This window comes from Mustela putorius, unplaced genomic scaffold (assembly GCF_011764305.1).
Source record: "Mustela putorius furo isolate JIRA1106 unplaced genomic scaffold, ASM1176430v1.1 tig00003858_pilon_pilon_pilon, whole genome shotgun sequence".
In the NCBI taxonomy this organism is placed as follows: domain Eukaryota; kingdom Metazoa; phylum Chordata; class Mammalia; order Carnivora; family Mustelidae; genus Mustela; species Mustela putorius.
Genome location: NW_025422010.1, coordinates 45247755 through 45274450, shown reverse-complemented (window position 1 = coordinate 45274450; position 26696 = coordinate 45247755). Strand labels below are relative to the sequence as shown.

Below are 26696 nucleotides of genomic sequence, written 5' to 3'. Positions count from 1 at the left end.
AAAGTCAGTGTGGAGTCTTCAGTTACTTGTTACAGATTTTACTGGAGACTCTTTTATAACTGGATGTAACACATATTAAAGGAGAGAGTTCTCAACTCATTAAGAGGCCTTATGTGAGGAACTGGGTATGCCATTAGATGTTTTAAGACTTTATGTGGGCTGCTGAGAAAAGTCAGACTTAGAGCCAGAGGGAGTTTTCTGGAAGAGTCACCGTTTCCTCCTCAAGTCTGACAGGAACGGTAAGGTTCCTTCGTTATTATTAACCTCTTTCCCCAGCATTCAGCTTCAGTGCTAAAAATTCTGCTCAGAAAAGAATCCTATATGTTCTGTGCACTCTGTACCCTGAAGCTCCTTCAGTAGCCCAGGGAACACTAGATCTTTATCCCTAAAGGATGACTTTGAGCATGCAATTTCTGATCTATTTTCCATATGAATGTAAAGTATTATATGTGGAGCTTGAGATTTCCCTATTCCCACTAATATAAAAATAAGACTACAGATTCCTAACTTCTAGAAATATTTTCACATTAAAGACAATGCACCTATACATTCAACTATTCTTCAAAATGAATTCATGCCATACATGCAAAATAGGTTTCTCGAAACACAAATAACCCCATACATCATGAGAGAAAGGTTAGATCAATAAGTGTCTGAATCATGTCCAAAGAAGTGATAACAGGGAAATCAAATGGAAAAAATACACACTTGGTCTAACTATTGGCCAGGAAATTACCTTTCTCCCGAGTAAAACAGCTTCTCTAATATGCTTTCTTTTCTTTCTATTTATCCTGAAAAGGAATTTATACAGAGAAAATCAAAAGAAATTAGTCTTTCTCTTTCTTTCTCTCTCTTTGGTTCTACAGGCTTTTTATTCCCTCTAATTTGGGGAGGGTGGTTCTAAGTCTTTGCAGCATTAAAAAGAAGATTCTGAGAAGATGAAAGTGAATGTATGTATAGATACACATACTTTTGGACTCCAAATACTAGGAAAGTTTGTGGCTGACCTTCAAAACAGGAAATACGCATTTCACAAAATAACACTATCTGCCATCAGCTTGCATAGTTATTAAAATATCACATTTTTTTATCCCCAAAGCAATTCCACAAAGAACGCTAAATTGTTATTTATTGAAAAATAGCTTAACAGGGGCACCTGGGTGGCTCAGTTGGTTAAGCGTCTGATTCTTGATTTCAGCTCAGGTCATAATCTCAGGCCCCTGAGATGAGGCCCATGGTCAGGCTTAGTGCTCAGTGGGAGTCTGCTTGAGATTCTTTCCTTCCCTCCTGCCCTCCCCCACTTATGTGTACATGATCACTCTCTCTCTCTCTCTCAAAAAGAAAAGAAAAAATGAAAATGGCTTAACATAAAATTAAAATTAAACCTGCATTCACACACATACACGCATATACCCCTATATACTGATCTACAATTTTTGATATAAATAAAACACATAGTATGAGAAATCTAAGACCATTTAGGAGTCCTTTCTTATCTTTTCACAATAACTTAATCTATTGAAAAAAGTCAAATTCTTTAAAAGTAATTTTAGTTTGAGATCTAGGATATATAATTTTGGCAAATCCTAACATTACATGCATTTTATCTTACTTTACCCTGAAGCTGTTTCTTTTAAATACTTTTTCTGTAAACCCTAAATCTTTTCTCTTACCTTAAACTTTATTATGTATTCAAAATATGAATAAGCTAAATGATTGGGGTCTATGGATATACAGCAAATCAGTTATCACTTTTATAATACGAACAAAATGGAACCTCATCTCTAATACTGTAAGATTTGCACTTTTAACAACTTACAACTCTCAAATAATGATATTTTAGGATGAACCAAATATACATAAAATTTGGGAAACCCTAATATGCCACAGTGTATAATATACACACAGCGTAAAACAGGTTCACAGTGTATCTAGTAGGAAATAGTTTCATCAAGATTCTGAAAGATAGTATGTCAGAAAAGGATTTAAAGAGAGACCCAAGACCCAATACACGAGTCATGGAGCCTCATTTGTTGGTGTGAGAACACTGCTCAAACAGGTGGAACAGGTGGTAGATAAAATCCGGGTCCCCTGATTTCTAGTGTGCTGATCTATGTCTTCTACTTTATGTGTTTCAGTAGAGTTGCTATTGGTAGGCCTCAATGAAATGGAACAGTAACATTGTGCTTTGCTATAAAATATCCTTTCCACTCCTATGATGACTAAAAATCCCATCAGGAATACCTTTCCATTGAGTTAGAGTGTGGTGTCCACTGAACTTTATCTAGAAAGAAAATGCATAAGTTAATTTGATGGCGGCTATTATAACATAGTCTTGGGCTATTACAAAGATAGGGTAGGGACCTATAGCAATAGGTCCAAGCATAGAGAAGTTTTGACATAATTAAGACAATAATATTCCCAGCTCAAAAAAGAGTGCTTCTTGCCATCCATAATATTAACCCTGATTGCCATACATTAAACATCACCTCAACCTAATAGAAGGGTTTTAACGTTAATTTGATTTGAGAGAAATAAAAAAATATATTTGTTGTACCTCTGAGTTTGTGTAGGTACACAAAGATGAAGAAGACACAGAACACAGTATCTGCCTTCAAGTTATTCACAATCTAATGATAGCAATTGAGAATAGAGAAGAACAATTTCCATTAAGTATGGTACAGAGTCCATATCGGGCATTTCTGATGCTGCTCTGGGTTCATGGAGGAGGTATGATACACTCTGCCTAATGATTATTTCTACTGCAGATGTATCTAGAAATAGTCTTAGCTGAATGATTTACTGGACAAATAAGATGACAAATAAATGTTTATTAAGTTCCACTGTATTAAATTAAGGCAAGTTTCAGGATCTAATGCATCTCTTTCCTCAACTAGCATTAATATTTGAGAATTATTTATAGCTACCTAAATGTCCACATTTGGAGGAATTTTAGTTTATTTCTTTATGAATTAGTTGAAAAAGACAAAATGTAGCTCATATACATTTTCCCCTCCTAATGCTAAATTGAATTATAACTCAAATGGTAGAAGGGGGGAAAAAAAGTGAAACTCTTTCCAGGATAAGTAATTTTTTCTCATTCCAAAAATTCTATACTATGTGGCTGAATACAATGTGGTATAATGAGAGCCATTTTCAGATTCACTTGCACCGTAGTAATTGTTTTCATCATTGCCACACTTCGCAATCACAATGGTGGTAGTGCAGGCATGGTGGGTGATTTAGGTAGATTTGGAAATCATAGAAACTCCAGCAGAATTATTTTCTCTTGTTTAATATGGAGACCTATCTTTGTTGGGAGATTTCATATGATACTGCAATGAGAAATGGTTAAAAATCAACTTTACCAATGATGATTAAAAAAACTGGGGTGCCTGGGTGGCTCAGTGGGCTAAAGCCTCTGCCTTCGGCTCAGGTCATGATCCCAGGATCCTGGGATCAAGTCCCACATTGGGCTCCATGCTCAGCAGGGAGCCTGCTTCCTCCTCCTCCTCCTCTCTCTCTCTCTCTCTCTGCGTGCCTCTCTGCCTACTTGTGAACTCTGTCAAATAAATAAATGAAATCTTTAAAAAAAATAAAAATAAAATCACGACGATTAAAAATCAAAAAACAACTGGTAGGCTAAGAAGTTGTGGAAGATTTAAGTCAGCCTAAATTGGAATAATCATTTAAGGATTTGGAGTTTTAACAACTGCCTTACATGATTGATAACAGTACAGCTATGTTGTTTCTGGCAAAGGTCTTTGAACATTATGCATACATAGGATAATTTTATGCAGTGAAAAATCTATTTGTATTTTTTTTTCTACTTTTAGCAATTAAGTGAGGAAAAGGACCAAGGGCATTTAGCCAGGGGACAAGGGCATCATTAACTGACTAAGAGATAAATGTTGTTATTAGATATATTTTTAATGCAAGGCTCATTTTAATAAAAATAATGTAAATTCTAAAGTTGAGAAAGTAAAAAACAAAACAAAAAGTGCTGCTGCTGCTTGTACAACAGGCACACTCTGATTTGGATAATAGCATCTTTAATGATCATTTTTGGCATTATTTGTTAGAGCTGACCTTGGCTATATAGGCGACACAGGCAATGTGTTTTCTGTGATGTTATTACTGGAGGATAGTGTATTTCAGGCTGACTCTCTGGGCTTTGATAAAAATGTCCATTTCCCTTACTGACTGTTACTATAAGATTACCTTTAAATATTCCTTTATATGTCCTTATCAGCATTCATAAGTATACACTGTTCTGGCCTCCATGGTTACCTTTGACAATATTAATATTACCTTTGATATTAATATTAATTAATATTACTTTTGATAATATTAATCTCAACCCTAAGACACCTTACTCTCTCATAAGTAACCGAGGATCATGCACTTTATAATGCCTGCTGTCCCTTTAACCAGATTCCCATAGGAGACTGAATGGAAAAATATGAACTGCTTTTGCTGTGACCCAAAGCTATATACAGTTTAATGCTACCATCAGTAGGAAAAGAAATAGTAGAGCTGTAAAAAAGTTAGAGACTAGAAGACTAGAATTCAAAGAGAAAAAAAGTTGGGGGGGGGGCGAGAGAGAAAAAGCACACAGATGAGGATAGAATGACAGCAGTCCTTGATATATGGGACTCCCTCAGATGCCCCCAAATATCTACAACATTTGTGACAATTTTGCCAAACATCGACTTTTCCTGTGGACTCAATGGACCCAAAGCCTCATTTCCTCTGAGGCCCTCTGGTGTGCAAATATTTCCAATAGATGGGCATCTATTTTATTAACTGCTCAGCTCTGGTCCTCTGTTCTCTGGACATTACCCCTTTCCTACTACACACCTCCTGCCTTTAAAAGGAGATTACCACCTGCCTATAGACCAAACCATGCAAATTCCCTGTTCAAAGTATAGTTGAATATCTTTAGTGGTACTAAGCAAAGTTTGATTTAATTATTACAAATGTCTGAGCACCTGGGTGGCTCAGTGGGTTAAGCCGCTGCCTTCGGCTCAGGTCATGATCTCAGAGTCCTGGGATCGAGTCCCGTATCAGGCTCTCTGCTCAGCAGGGAGCCTGCTTCCCCCTTCTCTCTCTCTGCCTGCTTGTGATTTCTCTCTCTGTTTAATAAATAAATAAAATCTTTTAAAAAATCATTTAATTATTACAAATGTCATCACATTTAAGTTTTAAATGTTGCTTTGGAATATACAGTGATATTTTCAGTTTTTGAGTATGCTAGTAAGTGCCTGCTTAAGTGGTAAAAAATAAGAGAGAATTCTATATAAACTATACTCTTGAAATGTTTTCTCAGAGAACATCCCATGTAAAATTCTAATGCACCAACACCAGACCAAACATCCCAATCAAAATTCCTCACCACAGTTAATGTGAAACACTCCTACAAGTCCAGAGAGTCATAATGAAAGTGAAGAAGAACAGTACTCTGAAATATTAATTGATTTCTCCCACTGCCCTCCTGACCTTTTGATCCTTTCTGAGTTTAGCTAGCTAGAGAGTTAAACATTCATTAACTCAAGGAAGGGATGTTTCAAGTAAAAGCAAAGAAAAGGCTTTGGAGTTTCAATAGTCTAGAAACTCAAGGGACTCTGGACAGAAGGGAAAAAAAAAAAAACAAAACAACAGCAACAACAAAAAACAATAAACTAAAGATAATGAGTCTCTTTCTCACACTTACTAGTGGATAGTGATTCTCCATTGGGTTGGGAAGAACAGAAAATTGGAGGGCAAGAGAAGTTAAGTTCCATCCTTGTTTACCTGTCTACAGTGTCCTCAGTACATTGGTCAAGGCTGGATAGTCAGTAGAACTGAAGAGGCCATTAGGTTATTTAAAGAAGGGTAATGCAGTAGCTGCCTTTACTGATCACAGTCAGACAACCAGCTAGAAAAATGGCAGTTTGAATCCTGGCACACAGAGATGACCACACCAAAATGACTATCCCAGCTTCCCAACCTTGGCCTTGGCAGTATGTAAATTATTTCCACTCCAGGGTGAGTAGAGATTGTTTCCATTGTCAGTAAGATAAAACTCATTTCAAGAGAGTAATTAGATCAGATATACGAAAGAAAGCTTCATTTTTGTAAACTCTGTGGTTGTGGAGTGAGGTTTGCATGCAGTACTTGTGTAATGATTAAAATTGATAATTTATGGGATTTGTGTGTCAGCTATAATAATAGCCATGAGATGAGAACTATTATTATTTTATTACTGTGATTGGGTGGGCTATAAATACAGTATTTCTGGGTTCATGGGGAAATGGTAAGTGTCTTTATGAATAAGAAGGTAAAGAGGATGAACACAGGGAGAGATCCATTTAGAAAATCCAGAGGGCTTAGCCCAAATACTGGGTTCCAATGCAATGTTTTGACTGGGGTGTAATTGAGAATATAGAGCTACATCTTCCTTAAAGCAAACACTACACATAAAAATCTGTGTTCAAAAGAAAGATAAATATGTGTCTTCATTTTGCAGGAAGATTTATAGTATAAATATGTCAAGTAACATGATAGTTACCCATCTATCTAATATTGGATAGTTAAACCATCTGACATTTTGAAAAGAATTAATCTAGTCATAACTTGTTGTGTTCAAATTTATTGCACAAAGAGATCTATACCTGTACTCAAACTAATAACAAACATTATTAAATAATTCTGATGAGTGATACCATAATAAAATATCTCTAATAATTTAAGTGCCATTTGATAAATGGGAAAGCTTCAGAAAATATCCCAAGTTCTTATAAAATATCACTTTCAACATCTTAAATTGGGATCAGTCAGGTGTATAATTTTGGCTACCTAAGAAAGAATTTAAGGTTCCTGTTATACTACTAGCATATAATGTGACATCTGCCTAGAAAGATAAACATCAATTAATGCATGCCTATTTCAAGAATTCTAAATGTTGGTTCATTAAGCAAAATAATAATAATAATAATAATGATAATAATAACAATAATAATGCTTATACTTAACTCAGCTGCTATAACCAACAGGTACACAGTAATTTACAATTAATTAAATAGATGATTAATACAAATTATCTCTTCTACCTCTCCCACATTCCTAGTGGTGGGAAACACTGAATTTAAAAAAACTGAGGGTCATCTCAGCTTTTGGTTGCTTGCCAAAAAATACTATATAAGACACAACCATATTTACCTATTATGACTGCAGCTGAAAATAGAAGGTAACTCCAAATGGTTATAATATTTTGGAGGATCTGGAAGTGATTTTCTATTAGACCATTGCAATCCTATCTCACAAGTTGATAAAATATTTATTTACACTTTATAGATGAAAGTTGAGCAGAAATGTGATAAGGCAATGAGTAATATGTAGAGCCAGAAATCAAAAACTTCTTTTCCCAACCCAGAACATATTATCATAGGTTGTCTTAACTCCATAGGTATTTAACAGCTGGATAAAATGAGTCAGTCTCCCCTATAGTAATCAGTGGTTTTATCCACTGTTTCTTTCTTTTGTTTTTTTTCCTCAAGAAAATTTGGATTTAAAGCCTGGGTCTGTCTATCACTGTCCACTGGAGGATACCCAGTTGTTCTGTTACCACTCACTAGCCATTAGCATCAGTGTGTAAAATGTGGATGGTCTCTTCCTATTAGGCAAAGTCCTTATGAGGTTAAAATTATATGATAAATTTACAAGTACTTGAGAAAAAAAGGTGTTTTATCAGCCAGAGTATTACTATGTTGTAATTATAGATCCGCTTTCTGTTTGACAATATTTACTCATCCAGACTACATAATTTGCTTACCTTGGGGCTAATTAAAAAGTCTTCAGGGCTTAGCACATTGTCATGTTCTCTTTGTTAGAAGAACAGACTCATCAGCTTTCTCTTTATTTTTATTTTGTAGTCATCACTATGATCAAGGGAGGAGGTGGAATATTGGAGGCCTAGCAGCCATAGACAAGGTAGTAACAGAAAACACACAAAAAGTGTCAATTCATTTTGAGTGTTTGCTAACTAGGTGTGAATAGCTTTGTGTAGAATAATTCTCCCAATGAACGTTTTTTGTAAGATGGAAAGTCATGATAGATATATATGTATATATACACACATATATATATGTGAATATATATATATATTTATCTTTTTTTCCCTAAGTACCTGGGGAAATGCTGGCTTCAAAAATGTTGAATTAATTTCCTTTTTTTTTTTTACGATAAAAACATCAAAATTTATCTCTCGATAACTGGTTTAAAATAAGTCAAGACTCATCACAAGGGATCAGAAAGGTTAACAAATCCATTTAAGTGCTGTATAAATAATCATTGACTGTGAACCCAAAACGACAGAACCACAAAAACATTTGTTAATAATTATGAAGTGCCTATGATAGGCTGAGCCCTTTGGTGAATCTTCTCACTTACTCATACTCATACCAAAGACCCTGGAAAGAGATGCCACTAGTTTATGAATGAGAAGCTTTATTTGTAAAACTTGCAAAGGTCACCTAGGCCACGAGTGGGAGAAACAAGATTCAGACCCAGTGAGCATAATTCCAGACTTAATTTCACAAGTGCCTTGCATACTGTCTCAGTTTTCTTGCCATTTTTCAGAATGAGAGGAAATCCTGTTATAGAGATCTTGCAGAGGAATGATCTTGGGTGGGGAGGGATGACAAGGACTATTACAACGCACCATCTGTACAGTTCAGAATTCGACAAATGGTAACTTTATTAGGGCACATAGGTTAACTGTCATGGAATCAGAAGCTATTTTTGGCATACAAAACCACTAATTGATCACAAGAGATGCTTTTTAATTCAAGGAAAAAGAAAGAAAGAAAAGAAAAAGAGCCAACAAGGGAGAGGCAATGCTATATGAATCAGTTTCTGTCTCTGTCTCTCTTGTCATGATTATGAGTCTAATTAAGATTACAACCACTTATAAAGACTATTCCACATTGTTGCCATATTTAAAGTGTCCACAGGAATCATCTCTTATTTCAAGGAAAATAAATCTTTCTGACATTGTCGCTTGGAAAGGGAAGAGAGCTGTTGTATTCTAAGTAGTATTTATAAGAGAAAGGCTATCAGAAACAAACAAATATTTTGGGAGAAATGAGACACAATGAAGAAATGATGATGCATCCTAGTATTTAAAGGGAGAACAGACTCATTCTGGGTGACCACAGAATGCAGAACAAAGTCAGTACTTGGAAGACAGGAAAGTCAGTTTTTATTTTGTTAACTTAAAGAATTTCTTAAAGTTAGTGCCACCTCAAAAACTTCCAACAAAGATAAAACCTTACAGGATACATTCTAGGGATGCATTTCATTTGATCATAAAAACAAACAAACAAAAAAACAACAAAAAAGAACTACCCCAGGATAAAATTCACTCTCCTAAATAAACATAGTATTCAAGAAGATATCAAAGGTATAATTATGTATATTATAATGTAAATACAGCAAGAATACCACGTATCTATCAAAGGGAATCTATCAAAGTTGTACTTAGGAAAAACAGTCATAGTCTTGAATGTCGACATTTTATAGGAAAGCATAAATAAACCATCTTAAGGTTTAACTCAAAAGTTAACAAAAACAACAATAAAGAGGACTGAAGAAAACAATGAAGGAACGTGAAGGTGGCAGAAAATATAATGAATCTACAGAAAAGGAACGAAATCGAAGTATCAACAGTTAAATCAAGAGTGAGAGCATGGCATATGAGATGCACCAAAAGCAAATGCTAGAAGAGAGGTGAGGGAACAAATGCTAAGAAAGCATCCTTAAGACCCTATAAATATTAGCATCATAAAGTTCGTGTTTAGACAACAAAGATATAAATCACAAAACTGTTGTAAGTACTTTTTGTACTTACAAAAAGTAAAGAAATTGAGAAAAACATCAATGTTTAACTACAAAAATGTTGCCTAACCCAACAATCACTATCTCTACAAGTGACTTACTTCCAATTTTCAAGAAACAGATGATTTTATGTGAATTAAATTGTTCTAGGGTAAGGAACAGATGGAAAACTTCTCAATTTATCTAATTAAACTAGCATAAACTTGAAATGAAAATATCAGGGTGATAATTAAAATGATTAAATTTTAAAAAATTATATATGAAAACTGATGCAAAAAGTATTTATCACCAAAAATACAAGGATGGTTTCAAGTTAAGAAAAAAGAATATGATCATTTTAGAAGACATAAAAATGCATTATTTTAAGGAATTTCTAGTAAATTAAAGAAAAACTATCATGATTAAAAAAAAACTTTTCATAAATAAATAGACAAAATTTTTTAATGACAGAGTATTAGAAGCGGTCCCATTGAAAGCAAGCAAAGGTAAAAAGACCACAGATAGTTTGTTTGCTCTTAGTGTAATCGGTACCCTAAAGCATTAACCAGAGGTAAGGCGATGGGTTACTAGAAAGAACCGGAAGAATTCAAGCATGGGCTGGGAGTTCAGTTGCTGGAAAACTCAGTATCAAATGGTGGGGGCTCGGGCGGCATCAAAGATAAAGAGAAAATGTGATCTGGTCTCAAGTCATGTGGTTTTCTGCCCCAGGTTTGCAGCTGTGTGACTTGAGGCAGAACACTGATAGGCTCTTGTCCCCAGTTTAGGGGTTAGTCGAGAAATTGTTTATATATTATGCACTACATCAGAGTGGTTTTGAGAATAAGTTTACTTATTGAGTAATTTGGAGCTTAGTAATTTAGAGCTTTTGACAAACTACAATGAACTGTATCAATCCTTGTTGATGTTAGTGTTACTGTTACTGAACTAGAGAGGACTTTATGGTATTTCCCATCAGTATGGATTCTCTGAGGCCTATTCATTGCTAAGCTATGATAATCTCTATATTCACTATAAACAGTGGATTTATTCCAGCATCCTTACTAAAACTAAGAACCAGATCTCCATGCCTCCAGGTAGGTTCACCAGACTCCACTGACTTCTGTATGTGGTCTGCTAGAAAAAGGGGAGAATCTAATCACCCTATATGTTTTTCTAGGCCTTTATAGTCAAGAACAAGATATAGAAGAAAGACAAATAGCACTCTAATAGCTTAAAAATGCCCAGGAAACTATGATTTGGGTTGCATTTTTTAAAGTGAGAACTATAGGATTTGGATAATCACAATCTTTTAGATAAGCTCTGGTGACTGAAAGAGATAAGAAAAATTCTTTCAAGGATAGGATGTCATTAGACAAAGATTAGAAAAAAATCTTACAGATTTTTTATGACTTCTTAAAAATTTGCCTTTAAAGAAAGAGTAGGCATGATAGGAGGATTGCCCAGATGTAAGTTAAAAAGCCACACTATGTTTTCTAGTGTGAAAGGGGATTTTAATAGGATATAACCAAGTGTTAAATTGTGGGACTGGGGAAAAAAAATGATCTCCCAGCAAAGAGATGAAAAGTTGACAATGTTTCTTTTTTTTATATAACACAGTTTTTAAATGATGCCTAAGAAAACTGTGTCCTTAGAGGGAACATGGATAAAATATAAAAGGCTAAAGAAGTGCTTTTTTATATTATAGTAAAATAAAAGAAAGTGTTGTATTGGTGTTACTGGGCTATTTTTTTCTCCTTTTTTTTTTTTCTAATTTTCTCACTTACGTTTATGTGTTAATATTAAAATAAAGATAATTAAATGTCAATAACTTCATCAACCTTTCATAAAAACTTAATGTATATCCTCCATAGGTAGATGGGGGAAGGAAGGAACCTCAGGGTTTCACAATTCCTGGATATTATTCAATTAACTCATGCAAATCCTATGACCTATTACCCTGAAAAGTTATCCTCTAAACAGCTGAATCTCAGAAAATCATTCCTGAACAAGGGAGCTATTCCAGTTATGAATGTTATAAAGATTTTTTCTTATCTTAAACAAAAAGTAAGCTATTTATCCGGTACTCAGTTTTAATTTATTCCATCAAGAAAGATACATTTTATAGTTTAACTCTGCAATATGGAAGTTCTTTATGTAAGGTAGTTTTTGTCTATTTAATCTCTAATTCTCCAATCTAAATGTCTTTCTTTCCCACAAATAGCATGGTTTTCATTTTTAACCAACTATCTATGGCAAGACATTCTAAATATATTGTGGAGTAAAACATCCTAGAGTTTGGCATCAGAGTGAAATATTAGAATCTCATTTTGTAATAGGAATGTCATAAATAAGGACTGGCGTTCCCCTACTTCTGGGAACTATACTTCCATATCACCAGTTCAACCTAATGTGTATGAGATGGCGGCAGCCCCAGTGACATCACACCAGCCATTAACAAACAGGGAAGGGCCAAGCGAAGAGCCCTGAAGCAAACAATCCTTTTAGTTATGATCAGTTCACCACTCTTTCCTTTCAGGTTATACTCATGTATCATTAAATGTTCTCTTTATCAGCCCGCTGTCTTCATTTTTTTCCCGAAGGATAACACTAGATATTTGAAGGGGCTGGGAGCTGGGGGGAGTTTTCTAAAGAAATTTCTAGATCTTCCAGACTACTAATATAATTTAAAAATGACAGGAGACTTATTTTGCATAGCTTGTTTTTTCATGAAACTTCATCTGCTCCAGGTGACCCTGAGTAAATATTCACACATCATTTGTTGATTATGTCTTTCCAAAGGTGGTATCCAGACTAAGACCAGACTCATAGGTCATAGGTTGAAATTCTTCAATTTTTGTGAGAAATCAAGACATTTTTAAAGAATTGACCTTCACTGTGATGTTTTAAATTTTTAGTACAAGTAGCATGAGTTCATATATTACTTACATTAAATAAAAAAAAATACTTAAAGAGATGAAAAATCTATAATGATAATTTTCCCATACTTCTGTGAAGATAATGGATAAAAGAAAGGAGATATAAGAGTAGAGTGGTTTATTTTTTACATAGTAAACTACAGGAAATTGTTAGTGTCATTAACTACAAAAGACACACCACGCTTATACCTATTAAGAAAAACTGCAATCCCTTTACACACTGCTGATAAAAATTTAACATTTCACACTTACATATTTCACAAGGCTTAAGAAGTTTAAATTAGACTGGTAGTTACAATGTTTTTATGACTCAAAAGTTGATCAAAGGACTAAAAATTCACTGGAGACCAGTTGTAATGGAATAGCCCTTGATTTAGCTGCCCCGGATTACTGGGTCTCCTTTGTGGAGTCAAAGACTTGTTTCCCATTCCCCGAGATCCATTGGGTGATACTTTGGCTCATCTTCCTCCTTCTTCATTACTTTGATGAGCTCTTTGGCTTGTGGGCAGTTTCCCTTGACTAATGTACGTGAAAAGCGTTTGAAAAATACTAAGCGTTTGAAAAATACTATGCAAATGCAATGAATTAACAGTAACTTCACAGATTATCCTCATAAAATATACCTTTGGAATTTTAGAATGGAAATGTACTTTTGAGATTATGAAGAAGACAAACAAAGGTCCAGATTGGTGAAATGGCCTGCACAAAGCTATCCCCCAAATGTATAAAAGATCTATTTCTCCAAATTCTTAAGAGTTTTCTTGCTATTAACTATGTGATTCTTATCTTCTGTATATCTTTTGTAAAACTCTTTGGAATTAACTCTTTTAAGAAAAAAAATATCATGTTTCTTTTAAAATAGGTAGACATGATGGGCTCAAGGCACAGATGACAGATTTTACTCAAAGAATTTTTTTCTGAGAGTCTGTCCTTTCCAATCTAAGTATGTTTTGCTCTATTCCCTACCGGCTCCCTAATCAAGTCATGGAGTTATTGATTCTGCCCATCTAATCATCAAGACATCCCTCTAAATGTATTCATCTGAACGATAGTGGATACACCACATATAAATGCAAATGTTAGACTCAATTTATAGGTTAGCAGTTGTAAAGTAACTTTACTATCTAGATGAACAGTTGGAATTTGCGGGCTTCTGTAGTTGGTATAGTAAAGGTTGATCCAGCCCAGTACAACTCTATATATCCTATTACATAGCTGCTGTCAAATCAATTCACAGATGAGTGAGGATTTTGAAGCGCCATTGTGGCAAACCCTAGGGACATCATTACCGTAGTGCCTCATAAGCTCTATATTGTTACTTCACATCCATTGTAAAAATCAAAATATCAGAAAGGACAAAAAAAAAAAAGTTGCTGAAAGTCACTCAGTTGGTCAATGCAAACCACACTTCAAATAAAGTTTTGACTAGCTCCAGGTTCTAAATTTTTGAGTTTGATAACATACTACCAAATCCTGGAGTGCAGTAGCAGAATTCTATAAAACAAACAAACTTACTTTACTTTAGAAAAAATCTAGAACTGGAGGGGATTAGGCTCAGTGAAGTAAGTCAACCAGAGAAGGAATTTTCATGTGGTTTCATGCATATGTGGAACATAAGCCCTACCACAGAAGACTACAGGGAAAGGGAAGGAAATCCAAAGGAGCAGAAATCAAGGAGGGAGAGGAGCCATGAGAGACTATGGACCGGGAAACAAACCGAGGTTTTTACAGGGGGAGGGAAGGGGTGAGAGGGTGATGGGTAGTAAGGAGGGCACATGCTGTGATGAGCACTGGGTATTATCCATAACTAATGAATCATTGAACACTATATCAAAAACTGATGATGTACTATACACTGGCTAACTGAACATAAAAAAAAAATAGCATTAAAGATCAACCTGCTTGTAATACTATATATCCTTCTAAAATTCCTGAAATTATTTTTCCCAAAGGATTTTCTGTGGTTATGTCAACAGCTTTCTCATGAACCAGTAAAAGCTTCTATATTCTTTGATAGTAATCACCATGGTGCATTAATTATTAAGGAAAAACTAGAAAAAAAAAATGGATGAAAACACAGTGGAATTTAACTAGAATCTTCAAGTGTAAAGAATATGTCGTGGTATGTTGATAAAATATATAACAAGCTCTCAAAACAAAAAGCAGATTGATAGTTTTAGCCAGTTTATGTTATATAAATACTCTCCTCATTGCTTATTTTCAACTTCCAAGGTGATGCCATTCAACGTGAACTTGGGAAGAGAGGTATGTGCTCATTCAGCTCTCAAGAGCTAGAACAGCCAGTAGTGTAAAATTTCATGTTTTGAATTGTTTCTTTATGAAAATCTAAGGGGAGACTTTAAAGAACTATTATACAAATAGTAAATATAAACATTCCTTTAACTTGATTGTGTTTTTATAGCAGAAGACATATCATTATTTTCTTATAATCGCTGTAATGGTTTATTCCTATTTGTTTTCACTCTGTTTTATTGATTTAACAAATACTTGATTTTTTTTTAAAGATTTTATTTATTTATTTGACAGAGAGAGAGATCACAAGTCGGCGGAGAGTCAGGCAGAGAGAGAGAGAGAGAGAAGCAGGCTCCCGCTGAGCAAAGAGCCCGATGCGGGGCTCGATCCCAGGACACTGAGATCATCACCTGAGCCGAAGGCAGCAGCTTAATCCACTGAGCCACCCAGGCGCCCCTACTTGAATTTTTTTTAATGAAAAGAAGGACTCTGAAAACTAGCCTGTTGTGGTCATTTTTATGCAATTTCATGGGACACACCTCTAAGAATATCTCTCTTTCATATCTGCTGCCAAAATAATATGATAGCTTAACTATTTGTAATTTTTCTTGGAGTATAAAGATTAACAATGAATCTGAGTATTTAAAAGATACTTTTTAATCTTTTATTAATTTTTCTTATATAAGTTTTTAATGTTTTTTAGAAAGAATAAATATTGTTCTTGCCACAAGTTGTTTGAAAGATAGACAGTGATTTCCGTGAAATCCCCTTTCCTTAACTCTGGCAAAGGACATTATAATCCAATATATATTTAAACTCATTTACTCTTTAATATTTAATTTATTTCCTCTTTAATCTATTAATATAAATTATCTTGTTAAGTTAAAATATTGGGACAAGTAATTTATTTTTTAGAGTGTTAAAGAAAAGAATTACGTTATTCTTTCTTTTTTTTTTCAAACCTCAGGATTTCCTATAGTCATCAAATTTGAATCTCACAAATTAAGCAAACCAGGAAAGGTTTACCAATAAACATTCAGCTTACTAATGATTTTTACAAACCTCTACATAATGGAGTTGAGGAGTTCTACCAACTACTAGTGAAAAAAAATCTGCATCTTGGCAACACTTTCTCATATGTTTACTCATATCACTATAGTACTTTTCAAATAAGTTTATAGTTCCTAGTTTTCACAAATGTTTTCATAATTTTGTTATTGCCCCTTCTTAGTGAACATGTAATAGTGTCTACGATTTACTGAATGTTCCTTATATTCCAGGCACTGTTCTAAGTACTTTATAATTATTAATTCTTAGCTCTTAAAAGCAATCTCAGGAGAGAGACAGTATTATCAGCTTTATTTTACTGATAAGGAAAGTGAGACAAGTTCATAGAACTCATAAGTGGCAGATCAGAGATCAAGCTAGATATTGTGCCTCTAAAGCTTATGTTCTTAATCCATCTTTTAATAAGAATATCCAATTTTAGCTCAGCCCTTTTAAAAACCTATTATTATAAATTTATACTCATGCTAAATTCTTGATATTTGTGTTTATTTTCCTTAAAGAATATTCTCAAATGTATGTATAAAAGCTTTTGAACTAAAAAAGCATTTAGATAAATTTATGTGCTGGGATGCATTAATGCACATATGAAAAAAGACCGAAATATTATTCCTATTAATCTTACCTAGAAATAGCTGAAAAATTATACCTTTTCCACCATTTTAATTTCAACTTAATTACTGAAACCAATTTTGGGAATTTTAGCCAAATATGCGGAGCAGTTATGTGTAGGTGAAACCAGGGTTTTTGACTAAAGTTTGGATAAAGCCAAACGCGGCCAAATGCTTGCTTACCCCAAAACACTAATTAAGGTTTTCCAGAATTGTGCAATATCCATCAAGTCATCCAGCTTTATTTTCCTTATCAGGCTAGCCTACAACTAGAATTAATGGTGAAGAGCTTTATTTCCCTCGATTATAGTAATACCTGCAACAACATGGTCTGATTAAAGCCATCAATTGAACTTCAAAATTAGTCAGTTGAGTTCATCAGTGGGAAATGCTCCAATAAATAACCACACAACTTCTTATGCTATTCTCCATGGAAATCCTTCCTTCAAAAGCAAGAAACGTGCAAGATTATTTAGAATAGCAATTGTCTGCTCAACACTTCCCCACAGAGGATGCTGGAAGGGGTATGGTATTTCAGTTTCCACTGTGTCTGTCACCCTCACTTGACTTCTCAGCTCACCGGATACATAATAGAACAAGATATAATAATAGTCATTAACAGACACATTCGATGCTCTCTGCGCAAGCATTCACTCACAGCTCATTCACTTCAATTGCTTTATAGAAAACCCTCCAATTGATGTTCTACATTACTATGTTTTCAGCTTTAGAAGAATTTACAATTTTCAAAGGTTAGAGAGAACCCTTCACCCAACAAGAGAGGAAGACTGCCCAGTTAAGTATCCCCTCTTTGTCCCCGAATGGCCAATCCTCACCTTCTTCACTCGGATCTGTGCCCCCGGAGGCTGACCTTTAGGACGGTCCTTACCAGCTGCCTTGTGGTAAGGCTTCTAGTGAGTTCAGCAAAGGGAAGAACCAGAGGGAGGAGGAAGAACGGGATGTTTTCCTCCCTGTTCTCTGGCTTGTAAGCCGTAGCTGGTTGGTTGGTTGGTTATGTCTCTACCAATATCCCTCATCAGGTGGCCAGAGAACTTCACTCCAAATTCTATAACCTGGTCCTTCTTTTGCCTCTACTGGCCTAGAGGATGTAATGAACTAAGGCTAAGGACTCTGTATTCTCTCTTATAGCCTAAACCACTCCCACCTGTGTTTAAAGAGTCTCTTTATTAAATTTGACTGAATTCCCAACTCTTGACTTATTCATACCCTTCTAAATGGGAAATTTGTTGTCCTGAAAAGTTTTTAAAAGCCAAGATGCACGAAGACACAATTAAGGTATTTGTTACAGTTTTCTCTTTGCCTCAATAGATATTGACAGGTGTTCACCCAAGGCTAATTAGATTTCATTAACATTCACATTGAGGGTTAAGAACTAATAAGGAGTGTGGAGCATACCATATTGATTAGGAATAGTATGTGACCTTTTTCTTTTTGATTATTGCTGGTTCTAAATAACTTTTGCTACAGATTTAATTTTGAAGAAACCCCTCATAAGCTTGATCAATAACATTTCTACTAGTTTATAAATATGTTAATTTAAGTGACAGAAATTCTATTATATTTTAAGAGCAATTCACAGAAATATTTATATTTTACTACTATCTCTCTAGGGCTATGATATGGTTCAATTTTAGATTTATAGGGGAAAACTTGAATTTTTTTAAAGTGCTGATTACAAATGATGATCTGTAGCCAAATTCAAGTTTTGTCTTTTTGGGCACAAATAGTCCTAAAATATACACTAAGGTGTTTTTAAAAATATAAATTCCTGGCTTCTCTTGAAAACTTAGGTTGCTAACGGTCCACAACCCAGTAGGGCAAATTGACATGGGCCTGGGTAGTAGTGGTATTTCTTAAGTGTGAATCTACCAGTGCCCCACAGTCTCCATCATTCTGTTTCTTATGACTCTGATTCACTTTTAGTTTACCTGCATATAGCCACAATCTTTGTAATTTGTAATTCTAATATCCAGGAAACTTTATTGTCTTTAATATGTTATTGAAAACTGCACTTAACATTTCCCTGTGTCCAAATTAGGGGTCAGTAAAGGCTCTTTTCTGTTAAAGGCCAGAGAGTAAATATTTTAAGCTTTGCAAGCCAAGTGTTTCTGCTTTGTTGTTGTAGCCTATAAGCAGCCATAGATAACATGTAAACAAATAAACATGGCTGAAATCCAATAAAACTTTATTTTAAAGAACAAGTGGTGGGCTAAATTTGATCCACAGTCCATAGTTTCCAAATCTCTGGTGTAAGGAATCAGAGAATCTGTAATATATCATGGCAAAGATATTATATCATATAGTAGGAATTTCATTTGTGGATTTGATATTTTATGAACAAGAAAGAGGAAGGTTTAAGGATGAAGGAAGGGATGAGGCTGGTGTGCTTAACCATTAGAAGTATGTAGATCCCAAGAACAAAGAAATGACAAATTAGAAGGATGTGTACATGTAACCAAAAGTGTTCTAGAGATTATAGCTCAAGAAAAGTAGCTCATGGCAGAGTCTCCAGCTTCTCTTCAATTTTTAAAATATAAAATGTCCTACCCCGGAACTTATTCTCAAATCACAAGGTGAATTCTAACATTTTCTGAAAAATTAGGAGGTATTGACTTTTAAATTCCAATGAACCATACAGGTAAAATGGGGAAATTCAGTTTTGATACAATATAAGAACTATAGTTTCAAAGAGGTAGAGAGTTATAGAAAAAGATCCTCAATTTTGGAGTCTGCTCTTGAATTACTGAAGGATTTCAGCTATCTTATTTATTAAAAAATGAAACTATTTGAAAGAATTGTTCTAGATAGTATAAGACCTACTCAGGGAACAACAGAGCTTGACATACTGATTACAGTAAGATGTTAGATTTCACAAAGGTAAATTCAGACATCAGGTTCTTTGTTGGTTCAAATCAACTTGGAACTCTTCATGGTTCTGAACTCTTAAATTCTTGTAGGAAGGAATATAAATTAAATGAAGAAAATATATTAAAAAGACATTGTATAAAAAATAGACAATCTTGGGGTACTTGGGGGCTCAATCAGTTAAGTGTCTGCCTTAGCACAGGTCATGACTCTGGGGTCCTGGGATGGAGCCTCCTATCAAGCTCCCCGCTCAGCTCAGAGTCTGCTTCTCCCTCTCCCTTTGCCCCTCCCCTGTGTTTATGCATGCACTCTCTCACTCTCTCATTCTCTCAAATAAATAAATAAAATCTTTAAAAAATAGACAATCATAATTTAGGTATAATATGACAGCACTTGTACCTAAATTATATATAGACAAGTGAAAAATCAATTATTTCAGTTTTTGACTTGAGCATCTCTAAAATCAAAAGTGAAGGACAACCTCTTATCTAGCAAGTATATTTTTAATATATGCTAGAAGATAGCATTCACTCATTCATTAGGTCAGTCTGTCACATATTCAATGTTCAACAATGAATGTTGCTTGAGCACATGCAATGTTCTAGGCATCATACTATTCTGTTCTTTGAAATTGGGGGGGGGTGAATTTCATGCTATGATAGAAAAAGGGCATGTTCAGATAAAGTGACTCTGAGGAAGGAATGTTAAAGCTGATGTATTAAACAAACAAAAAAAATTACAGTTGGTAAGACAGGAATGTTCCTTATGGAGACAACAGAATATGAAAACACCCTGGAAAAAATAAATCACAGAGGCAAAGAAGTTAGTGAAGAATGCTTATCCGTTAAAGCCAGGTTGGGAACACCTAACGTAATACTTCTATCCAGAGTATGGGTGAAGGCCAATGCAGTTGAAAGCCTGATGCTGTTGTGTATTCCTCACTGCAATGTCAATATTTATTTGTATGTATGTGTTGTGCAGCCATGAGTTAGTATCATTGTGCTTAGGTAGGATAATATAATGACAGCTTTCGATCCCTTGGATACTCTTAAACAATTTTATTAAGACCTGAAAGTCACATTTAACATCAAAGATCAAGACAGGAATACACACACTTCAGTGGAATACAGATTGTGCCTCTGTGTGGATAAATGTCTGTTGCAACTGAAATCCTCTAAACAACAGGGATTAAGAACAGGTAATAGAAATAGATCGAAGGACCGCCATGGAAAACTTAACACAAGGGAACTCAGGCGGCATGAAACTAAACAAGTCCTGTAAGTTTGCATCAGGGTCAAATTCGGGGAACCTACAGTATTGGAAAAAGAAGTACTATAATTGTTTGTGTTGCACACTGAGAGTCAGTGGTGTTTTATCTACCAGTGATGGATGGAGATGGATTTATATTTAAACTATTATATTAACTCCTATATTAAGCTTTATTTTTTGAATGTATGTATAAGCATGTATACATTTTTTCTGGGATGGGGTGGTGACAAGCCCTCGTGTTTTCAGTCTCCATAAATTTATGAACCATTGCTCTAAATATACCTTGAATATATCATGAATGGAAGTACTAATTTAAAGTCATTAACTGTACCCATAACTAGAGATTGAGGATTTACTATGGATATTGAAATAATTCACACATTTCTAAGATTGGATTTATCCCTTTCTAAACTATATAGAGTTAAAATAATTAGATAACTGAAGACAAAACTGGTGGGGAAAAAAGTCACACTTTAATAAACATTGAAGTAAAGAGTTAGCTCTCTACTTAAATTATGTGTTCTTTGAATGCTTAATGGCATATTATTAATTTAAATTTTTATTGGAAGGCATTGCTGCATAAAGTCATATGAAAGTAAAATACATTTGCATGCTATAAAACACAATAGTAAAGTGAACATTTGTGAATTCCCCACCAATCTTAAAAAAATAGAACATTGCCATACTCTGGAATGCTACATTGCCTTTTGTAAAATCAAAGTAAGAACTGCTATAAACCATTTCTCAAAGTACTCGACTGCACATTGACATAAAATATACTGAAGAGGACTAACTCCATTTTAGCCTCTTGGAGAGGAAATCCTTATCAACCACCAAACATACTTCAGTAAAACCCAGTTTACCATAAATACTTGACTCAATTTTTTAGTTGCTGATAAGCCCCAAATATTGAAGAGCAGACATGTGAAAAATATTTGGAAAACAAACATATTTATTCTTTGCTCATTGCCTCTATAATTTGACACAGTTGCAAAACTGATTTTGCAGCATCTTCCCAGAGAGTTATTTCCCTGGTCTTGAGAAACTAAATACTCTGAGACCTCCTTTATGCAATTAAGCAAATAGAAGAATTAAGTTTTTACTATATAGTTACCCCATTTTGCCAGGTCATGACTTTCAAAAATGTGAGGCAACATATTTTACTTCCACTATTTCTAACAGATAATACATAATGGAAATGCACATAACCAATTTTTGCAGGTTTTGTTCTTATTTTTAAATTCGATCACAATGATTAAAGTTACGTAACTTTTTTTTTTTTAAAGATTTTATTTATTTATTTGACAGACAGAGATCACAAGTAGGCAGAGAGGCAGGCAGAGAGAGAGAGAAAGGGAAGCAGGCTCCCTGTGGAGCAGAGAGCCCGATGCGGGGCTCGATCCCAGGACACTGAGATCATGACCTGAGCCGAAGGCAGCGGCTTAACCCACTGAGCCACCCAGGCACCCCTAAAGTTACGTAACTTTTAAAACTAGAGCCAGGGGCACCTGGGTGGCTCAGTGGGTTAAGCCGCTGCCTTCGGCTCAGGTCATGATCTCAGGGTCCTGGGATGGAGTCCTGCATGGGGCTCTTTGCTCAGCAGGGAGCCTGCTTCCCCCTCTCTCTCTCTGCCTGCCTCTCCATCTACTTGTGATTTCTCTCTGTCAAATAAATAAATAAAATCTTTGGAAAAAAAAATAAAAATAAAACTAGAGCCAGACCAAGGGCAACGCTTCTCAAATACATTTTTCTAGCTACGTTATCAGATCTGCTTTTTCAAAGACATATCCTATTTTGTTCTGTAGGGGTATATCTTTATCAGTGCTTTCAGTGAGAAATATTTGCCTTTCCAGTTTAATAGTTTTAAACACCAAGTCGAAATTTGAGCAGGATCTGAATTAAGAACTTATTTGCAACTACACCAAGGGCATAGTTTGACTTCTACATTCGAACTCACCTCTGTATATTGTCCATTTTAATAGAGCTTGAGAAGATGAAAAAAAGATAAAGGGAAATGTGAATAAATTCTCTCTCTCTCTCTCTCTTTTTTTTTTTCTTTGCAGAAATAGGTATTCTTAAGAGGGACAATTTTTTGGTCCAATTAATTTACTTCCCCTATCAATCATGGACAAACATTAAAGAGTGATAAAGTTGATTCTGTGGACCCTCATAGTCAATTCCACAAGTTTTAGAAAATTATTCTCCATATATTTTCATGTGTCTTGGTGAGAGATCATGTCTTAGTAACATACAGGTTTTTAAGAAAGATGTTAATGGTTGAAATGCCCTCATCTATAGAATGTAATGGAACTTTCTTCATCTGTGACTAGGGATAAGTTTGTTTAAAATGTAGTTTTTACATTTTTTAAAAAATTTGTGATATCCTCACAAGTAATGATTTTAGGTTTTGTCTGTCATATGATAGAGTAAGTCTCTGGATCTCCATTATTGCTGCAGTTAAAAAAAACAGTAATTTTCTTTAAAAAATTATAAACATAATGCTTGTGTAAGTATATAACCTCTTCAGACTTGCAGATAAAAATGGATCTATCTAAAGTAGCTGAAAAAACATTGCAAACTTTCTTCCTTCACATGCATGCACATACCCTAAATATGACTGATGCTAGGGACACCTAAATCCACCAGCAGCAACTCAGCACAATCAAGTAAGGTTAATCTGCACGAGAGAAAAAAAAATGTCAATAAACTTAAGCTGGAGAAAATCTGAAATTGCATTTGTACTTAACAGAGTCTCAGATTAACCACATTCATCCAAGCCGAATGTTGTTTAATTCAGCTAAGCAAATGAAGTTTATGTTCATCCTGAAACTCTATGTTCTAAGGTTTTGGCTAGTTGGCAGATAAGAAAGATTCCAGCTCCTTCCGCATTTGGGGTTCACTATATATAATTTTATAACTGAATTTCAGAATCAGTTATGAACTCACTTTGTTAAACTTCTCATCATCAATCGTCATCCTGGAAGTTGGGAAAACTATAGAGAGGAAATTTAGTGGTACTCTAGAATCTGAGTGTAACTGTTGACATTCCTTCCCTCTGGTCAAATTTCTAAGGGAATTGAATGGATGATAATTTTACAACTGAATTTTCCTTCCCTTAGTAGAGTATTCATTACATACTAATCTTAATTATTTTGGGGAAAACCATCTTCAGTAAGATCTGTAAGGTAATTTTTTATTCCCTAGGGAATTTAATTAAATGGAGAACCACATTCCTTCACAATACTGTATCATACAGATTTCACCAGAAAGTACTTCCGGGGCCACCTTCACTTTGATATTCCCAGTATTTCCTTTTTCCAACCTCAGATGCTTATGCAGCATCTCACCCACTCTTTCTAAGATTTCCTTTGGTAATTTCAAATTCAAAGCCAATGATCTTTTCTCCAGAGTCAGAGAATATATTACCCTTTTGATGTGCGCCTTCCTGCATCTTCCTTTTATAGTCCATAATGCTAATTTACTTCATTCAAATATAGAGAAACATCCTACTTGAAGTATCTATATCTGTATCTGCATCTTAAAGTGTCAAGAGCATAAAAAGTTATCTACATTTTCCAAAGAACTGGTTACATTTCAAATATATGTCTCAGAAATTGCAGTAGTCAACTTGCTAATAAGCAAGTGATTCATCTCGTTCTTTCAAACAGCCCAAATGCATAGTGACTCACAACAGACCACCTGTTTTGGTCATGTAATCGCCACACTCAGAACACTCGGTGTACAAATAATACATTGTTAAGGACAGGTTCTCTGCACTCACTGTGCTTGGGTTTGAGATCTGATTCTAGGACTGCTAAGATTAAACAGTAGTACCCATGTCATCAGTCTTGTTACGAGGAATAGTGAAATGGTCCATGTAAGAGGACTTAGCACAGTCTTGGCATATACAAGTATGTATCCACAGATCAATGTTTCAGTCTTTTACACTTGTATCATTTTTTCAAATATAGTAAATCAGTGATGGAGGTAGGCAACTTCTGATTTATAAACTGTTCCCTTTCCCCCCATTATATTGGTAGAGTTTTTGAGCTTTGATTAAAGTGTGCTATGTGACAAAGACAACTCTTAAGAAAGCAAGAGTTTGTTAGAAAGCAAGGGTAGTCAGACTGAAGAATTAAACTCAGATTTTAAGGCCTTTAAGTATTTTTGTGTGAGTATAATCAATACTCATGAAAATATCCTAATTTTTTTCTATATAATAGTAATTGATAGTAAAATGTTTCCTTTATTTCTTAGGGTGTAATTTACATTTGGTAAGATGTACAACACTTAACCATATCACATAATTAATATTTACGTGTGAATATATATATTTATGCATATGTATGTACACTCTAACAAAATCAAGATATAAAGCACTTCCTTTCACCTGAACTTCTACTGGACTCTTTTTTAGTCAAAATCTGCCTCCAAGAAGTAACTTCTATTTAGGCTTCTATCATAAACAAGAAGTTTGCCTTTTTCTTGAATTTCATAAGAATAGATTCTTAGAGTACGTACGTTTTTTATTTCTTTTTCTCAAAATAATGGATTTGAGATTTATCCATATTGTAGTCTACAACAATTTGTATGTTCTTTTTTATTTCTCTGCAGTATTCTACTGATTCTGTTGACTCTAAAAGCATTTATTTTCCTTTTCATGTATATTTGGGTTGTTTCCAGTTTGGTGCTACTATGGTTATTCCACTGTGAATCATTTTGTGCACATATATTCATATTTCTTAGATATATAGCTAGAAGTAGAATTGCTTGGCCATATGCAAGCCTTGGGTTAGTTAGACATCATCAAATGTCTTTCTGAATCATGAGGTTTAGTGTTTGTAGTTCCACCAGTTGTTCCACATCCTTATCAACACTTTGTATTGTCAGTCTTTTTAATTTAAGCATCCTGGCGTGTATGGGAAGATATTTCATTGTTATTTAATTTGCATTTCCACAACTAAGGATGCTGAAGTTTTCCATATGTTTTTCTTCACGACATCAATAGAGTCCACATGATTTTTTTAAACTTTTAAAAAATGTTATTAAGTCTATTTATATTTATAGTCATTATAACATGAATATACAACATAGTCAAGGACTGGGTAAATCTGTGTTATATATGTTACTGTGGAAAATATGTGAAAGTCGGGATACCTTGGTAGAAAAAAGCAATGGTAGACTCCATTAACTTAATTAGTAGGAAGGGAGGATTTAATCCATTCCTATTTAGCTGCAGAATGCCTTTAATTCAATTTAATCTGAATTTTGCCCTAAACATATGCAATTAGAAAATGTATTTATTCATTAGAAACTCTTTTCCATAGCAATTTTGTCCCAGTATTACAAGTTTTTCCATTCATGTAATTTATTATGAGTAAAATGTTCTTAAAAGCATTTGTTATAAAGGGTCTGATTTTTAACAGTCCAAATCATGGAAGGCTAATTTTTGAGCTTAGATATAACTCTATTTGCAAAATTAAAAATATACATATAACCTTGTGAAGTAAAATTAAAATACTAAATTTAGACATAAAGGAGGAAAATATAGCCAAAGCTGAAAACATATGGAGACTAGATTATGTTTTTAGAAAAGGAATATTTTAAGCATTGAAATGCTTGACAAAAATGTTCAAAATTAATTTAAAACAAAATTGTTCCTAAACAGAACATGTAAAAAGAGTTTTCCTGAGATGCAAACAACTCTGAGGATAATACCAACTTCTTTCAATTATATGCAAACAACCAAAACAATCTATTAAAATGTCTTAGTGCCAACAATTGATATATTGAGTAAACTATTATTCATATACTCTTCTAT

At 34.4% G+C, this 26696-nt stretch overlaps 1 protein-coding gene across 3 annotated transcripts in view; it reads right to left on the bottom strand.

Moving 5' to 3' along the window:
- DCC (DCC netrin 1 receptor) overlaps positions 1–26696 on the bottom strand; it is a 1143668-nt gene that overhangs the window by 468928 nt on the left and 648044 nt on the right. The gene's annotated exons all lie outside the window — the stretch shown is intronic.